This window comes from Petromyzon marinus, chromosome 55 (genome assembly GCF_048934315.1).
Source record: "Petromyzon marinus isolate PM22_M1 ecotype Great Lakes invasive population chromosome 55, UKy_Petmar_22M1.pri1.0, whole genome shotgun sequence".
Taxonomy (NCBI): domain Eukaryota; kingdom Metazoa; phylum Chordata; class Hyperoartia; order Petromyzontiformes; family Petromyzontidae; genus Petromyzon; species Petromyzon marinus.
Genome location: NC_133721.1, coordinates 12,258,691 through 12,264,690, shown reverse-complemented (window position 1 = coordinate 12,264,690; position 6,000 = coordinate 12,258,691).

The window sequence follows — 6,000 nt, the reverse complement described above, 5'->3', positions numbered from 1 at the left end:
GCATCGAAGGGTCGCCCAGAACTTGCCTGAATAAAAACCCAGCGCTTAAAATTTAAATAATTTTGCTATTTTCTGACCGGTGTGGGGGGGTGGACGGCATGGGGGACATCATCACGTGACGATACAGGCCACGTGCGACGGCTTAGAAACTCCGGCGTGGCTCAACACGAATTTAAAAGAGTTTCAGAATCTATTTAGTGCCGTCACACACGCACAAGTCTGCGTTAGGCCTTGTGATTTCGTCTCGGGTTGTTTGCCTGACGCGTGGCATATTTAAATGCGTCCACAGGATTAGATTGTCCGAAGATTTGAGCTCAGTTCTTCTGCTTTATCCGAGCTCTGCCTTCGAATGCGTCTCCCGAATACAAAACAACGCGGAACGCATGCCCAATCAAACACACTCGACGTTTCGGGCAAGGCTTCTTCTTCAACCAACTTTGTGTAACACGTAGTGGGCTGTCGCGACCAATATTATCTATAATAGAGGGGGGGGGGGGGGGGTTGGTTGGTTGAGGTCACGTGAATGTACATGTCTCGTTCAACCCGCCACCACCCAACACAGCCAATTAGTAAGGTTTGTCACGTGAAAAAACGTGTCACACCGGTGTGTTGGAGACTAATTTCCGCTACAACATTTACAATTCAGAGGCAACTCTGGCCGTCGCCTGATGATGGTGGTTGATGTAATTACCGGCGAAACGTCGTACTTGGATCGTAAATGTTGTGGCTTTACTCTCCAACACACAACCGGTTAGTGCTGACCTAGTAACGAATTGGCAACGTTTTGATTGCGTGACAAACCTTACTGATTGGCTGTGTTGGGTGGTGGCGGCGGGTTTTATCGACGCATTTATATTTACGTGATCTAACCCAAAACACAACAAAGTCACCCTCCGTCATTCAAAGAACTCTGTTCAATAACAGACAAACCAAAAAATCGGTTACAAATTCGGCCGCACAGGAGTGGGGGACTTCCCAACTTTCAAAGTATCCGCTTCAGGATGTCGCCGTGTCCCGCTACACAAAACACACACACTCTCACCTTGTCCTTTGCTTTAACATCGTGGTGGGGAGGGTGGATGGCTGCGCAAATCCTCCTCTCTATCTTTCTCTTTTCGCAGCTCCGTTTCATTTCGGCGCGTCTCGCTCGTGAACAAAATGCGGCTCTCGCAGGAGCCCCTCGCTCATCGATTAAAGAGTCGGCGGCGTGCGGGAAGGGCGAGACAAATAGAGGAGGAGGAGGGAGGAGGGGGTGGGGGGATGAGATTGGAGGAAGAGGAAGACGAGGTGAGGGAGGGAGAGGAGGATTATGAGGAGGGTGAGAGAGAGGGAGAGAGACGTCTACCAGGGCGTTGTAATGAGGAGAGGGCAGAAAGACTACAACCTGACCGGCTTCCCGGTCGACACGTCCCTGTCCACACTGGCCACGCGTCCTGGCAGATGTCGGGATACCCACAGTTTAACCCACCACGCGCGAACCTGCCGGTCGACCATCAGAGTCGGAACCTTTATTTGTGCTACAGGAGGAATCCTATGAGCTATAAAGCTCTTTTCGTCGCAGTTGTCCAGCACGGAGCACGGGGTCAGAACGTTACAGCAACAACACCGAAAACAATAATTAAGGATCACATTTTTTTTCCAATTGCATCTCGTATACCCAATTCTGTCAACGCTTATTTTTGTTATAAGTGCATAACCAATATGGCGTGCATCGAGTTCATGCAGCCTCGCCGTGACTCCAGCGTTCTTCATCAGATCCCCGCATTCGTCCGATGCGCGCCTCTGCCGCGATCAGAGATTTTGTCGTGCCATCGATAGCCATCGATCGTTATCAATAATTATCGATCGCTATCAATCGCCATCGATCGTTATCGATCGATAACGATCGTGATCCATCGTGACTTACCTCCTCGGAGGTGAGTTCGTTGAGCACACGCGGGTTGCTCGGAGGGCGAGGATCGTTCCCAATGCTCGGCGCGCTAGAGGTCGGCGTCACCTCGGGGTAGGGAGGCCTTCATCCAGCAGTGGATTGACCATGGCCGATGACCACGACGATGAATGCAAATGCGGAAGGCGGTTGGAGCGGTGGCGCAGCGGTATTCGCTCGCTTACGCTGGCGGTGACCGGCGACCTGAGTTCGATTCCCGACCACGGCCAACATCGGTGACGAGCGATACGTGACCCGGGCTGGATTGGGCTCGTCCCACCTTGACGCCCCCCCTCCCCCCCCTTCCTGACCAGGGTGGTGAAATATGGTCAAACACGACTTCGGGAAGCATTCATCCAGCAGTGTATTGACAAAGGGGCTCTTAATTATAACAACAACATTTATGAATGTGCATCTATAGCTGCAGAACCCGAGTCATTAATACTGTGATGCTTGCATCGTCATTAAACTGTTCGCCTTTTGGCGTTCTGTGGTCTAACACTGGTGAGACCAGGCCATCAAAGAAGGGTGTCTCTGGTGGAGGCCAAGCAGTGTAAAAGGCAATGCATATATTATTAGAGCACGTTTAACCACAGGTACGCGTGACTAATGAAGATTTGATGCCTGTCGATAGCTATCTATTTGATGCTTGAGCATTTAACAATTATTTTATTGCCAGAAAGGAGAAAAGCTTATTTGATTTTTGTTCATGGCTTTGCTTGCAGGCAGTGAGTAACCACACATTTATATATTTACGCGATCTAACCCCAAAAAACCTCTATTATGGATGACATTGGTCGCGAAAGCCTGCTACGTGTTAAGGTGAGCGTCCTGCTCACGAGGTTGGCAAGCGCGGGTGGCATTGTCTTTAGTCTTGTATGTTGGTAGGGAATGTTAACAAACAAGGTTGTTCGTAGAACAGCACGGACGTCCACAATAAACTCCTCGTTCAAGACGCAAACATTGCACCTGCTGGCGTTGACATTCATCTTCCTCCTCCTCCTCCTCGAAGACACTGCTGGAACCATGAACTCACTCACCCATCCGTTCACCGACCCACCCACTCACCCACTCACGCAACCATTCACCCACTCAAGCGCTGACCCACCCACCCACCCCCTCATCTGCTCACCAATCCGTTCAACCACCCACTCACCCACTCACCCACTCACTCACCGACTCAACCACCCACACACTCATCCACCGACTCACTCACCCACTCACCCTCACGCTCACCCACCCACTCACCCAACCACCCACCGACTCACTCACTTAGCCACCCACTCACCCACCCACTCACTCACCCACCCACTCACCCACCCACGGACTCAACCACCCACCCACTCACCCACCCACTCACCCACCCACAGACTCAGCCACCCACCCATTCACCCACCCACCCACCTACCCACTCACCCACCCACCCACAGACTCAGCCACCCACCCACTCACCCACCCACCCACAGACTCAGCCACTCACCCACCCACTCACCCACCCACAGACTCAGCCACCCACCCACTCACCCACCCACCCACAGACTCAGCCACCCACTCACTCACCCACCCACTCACCCACCCACAGACTCAGCCGCCCACCCACCCACTCACCCACCCACCCACAGACTCAGCCACCCACCCCACTCACCCACGCGAGTACGTGGTGGTCAACGAGTGGTCGGGGTGCAATGCCAGGCCGCTCGTTGTTTCATGACGGTACCTGTCCCTCTAAACCCCCGAGGGGGGTTTTTCCCCCTTCTCTCCTTTATTTCTGGGAGCATTAAAAGTTGAAAGATTTCATATTAAATGGGCCACATTAAAGACGAAATGCCACGCAGAGTCCATTCAGAGGTTGCCGTAGCGCAAAGCGGCTGCCGAGGAACGCAACGCGCCCCCGAGGGCGTTCAGCAGGGAGACGGAGCGATGACAGAATGCGACGCTCGGTGGATTGTCCCATCGCGGGATCGTGATGAGAGGTGGCGAGGGCCTTGGGGATGAGGAGGAGGAGGAGGAGGCGGCCTTCATCCGGTCGTGGTTCGCCCACGGCAGATGGTGATAATGCTGCTGCTCGTGGTGGTGATGATGATGATTAATGTTTCACACGGCAGTTAAATTATTTCAGGGTCAAATCGGGTGGTGGTGTTAAACGAGGTGACTCCACTGCACTACGCACGGTAGCTACGAGATGTTAACTACCTCGCCTGGTAGGCAGGAGGTCATGGGTTCAATCCCGACCCTGATGCCTGCTGCTGTATATTTGGAGTTTGCGTGTCGCTCTCTCTCTCCCTCATCAGCATCATCATCACGGTGGCTAGGAGATGTTAACTACCTCGCCTGGTATACAGGAGGTCGTGGGTTCGATCCCGACCCTGACGCCTGCTGCTGTATATTTGCAGTTTGCGTGTCTCTCTCTCTCTCCCTCATCAGCATCATTATCACGGTGGTTAGGAGATGTTAACTACCTCGCCTGGTATGCAGGAGGTCGTGGGTTCGATCCCGACCCTGACGCCTGCTGCTATATATTTGGAGTTTGAATGTTTCTCACCCCGTGGTCGCGTGGATTTTTCTCAGGGTCCTCCGGTTCCCCCTCCACATTTGGAATCAACGTCACGCGTTTAGAGTAATTTGGCTGCTATAAACTTCCACACGATGATGATAAGCCACTTCGCTGAGCCATCACATGTGGCCAGGTCGCTTCTGACAAAAAAAAAAGAGTAACGTAGCAGCTCAGTGGGCAAAGTTTAGAGATAGTTTTATAGTTTGGATGGCAAAGCGACTGCGAGGTGCGACATCGGCTCTCCCCACGTGACCGCAGCCCGCAGGGGCTCGCTGCTGGTGGGAGCGCGAGGGGCCGCGGCGGCGGCGTCGCGTGAGGAGCGCCGAGGGAAAGCCGTGGGAGGAGTGACGCGGGAGGAGTGACGCGGGAGGAGTGACGCGGGAGGAGTGACGCGGGAGGAGTGGAGTGCCGTGGGAGGAGTGACGCGGGAGGAGTGACGCGGGAGGAGTGGAGTGCCGTGGGAGGAGTGACGCGGGAGGAGTGACGCGGGAGGAGTGACGCGGGAGGAGTGGAGTGCCGTGGGAGGAGTGACGCGGGAGGAGTGACGCGGGAGGGGTGACGCGGGAGGAGTGACGCGGGAGGAGTGACGCGGGAGGAGTGACGCGGGAGGAGTGGAGTGCCGTGGGAGGAGTGACGCGGGAGGAGTGACGCGGGAGGAGTGGAGTGCCGTGGGAGGAGTGACGCGGGAGGAGTGACGCGGGAGGGGTGACGCGGGAGGAGTGGAGTGCCGTGGGAGGAGTGACGCGGGAGGAGTGACGCAGGAGGAGTGACGCGGGAGGAGTGCCGCGGGAGGTGGGAGTGACGCGGAGGAGTGACGCGGGAGGAGTGACGCGGGAGGAGTGACGCGGGAGGAGTGACGCGGGAGGGGTGACGCGAGAGGGGTGACGCGGGAGGAGTGACGCGGGAAGGGTGACGCGTGAAGAGTGACGCGGGAGGAGTGACGCGGGAGGAGTGACGTGGGAGGAGTGCCGAGGGAGGAGTGACGCGGGAGGGGTGACGCGGGAGGAATGACGCGGGAGGAGTGACGCGGGAGGAGTGGAGTGATGCGGGAGGAGTGCCATGGGAGGGGTGACGCGGGAGGAGTGACGCGGGAGGAGTGACGCGGGAGGGGTGACGCGGGAGGAGTGACGCGGGAGGAGTGACGCGGGAGGAGTGACGCGGGAGGAGTGACGCGGGAGGAGTGACGCGGGAGGAGTGATGCGGGAGGAGTGCCGTGGGAGGGATGACGCGGGAGGAGTGACGCGGGAGGAGTGACGCGGGAGGGGTGACGCGGGAGGAGTGACGCGGGAGGAGTGTCGCGGGTGCGCCGCGCTCCACGGACGAAGTGAAACGAGCACCGCCGCCCGCCCGCGCTCGCGGTTGGGATTCATTTGCCTCATCGTCGTCGTCGTTTGTTATTGTCGTTTGTGGTGCGCACGAGCGACTCGTCCCCCAGGAACACGGCACGAGCCGTGGGTGGCAGGGGGAGGTCACCCAGCAGCCCCCTCCCATCTCCTCCTCTTCATCCTCCCTCTCTCGT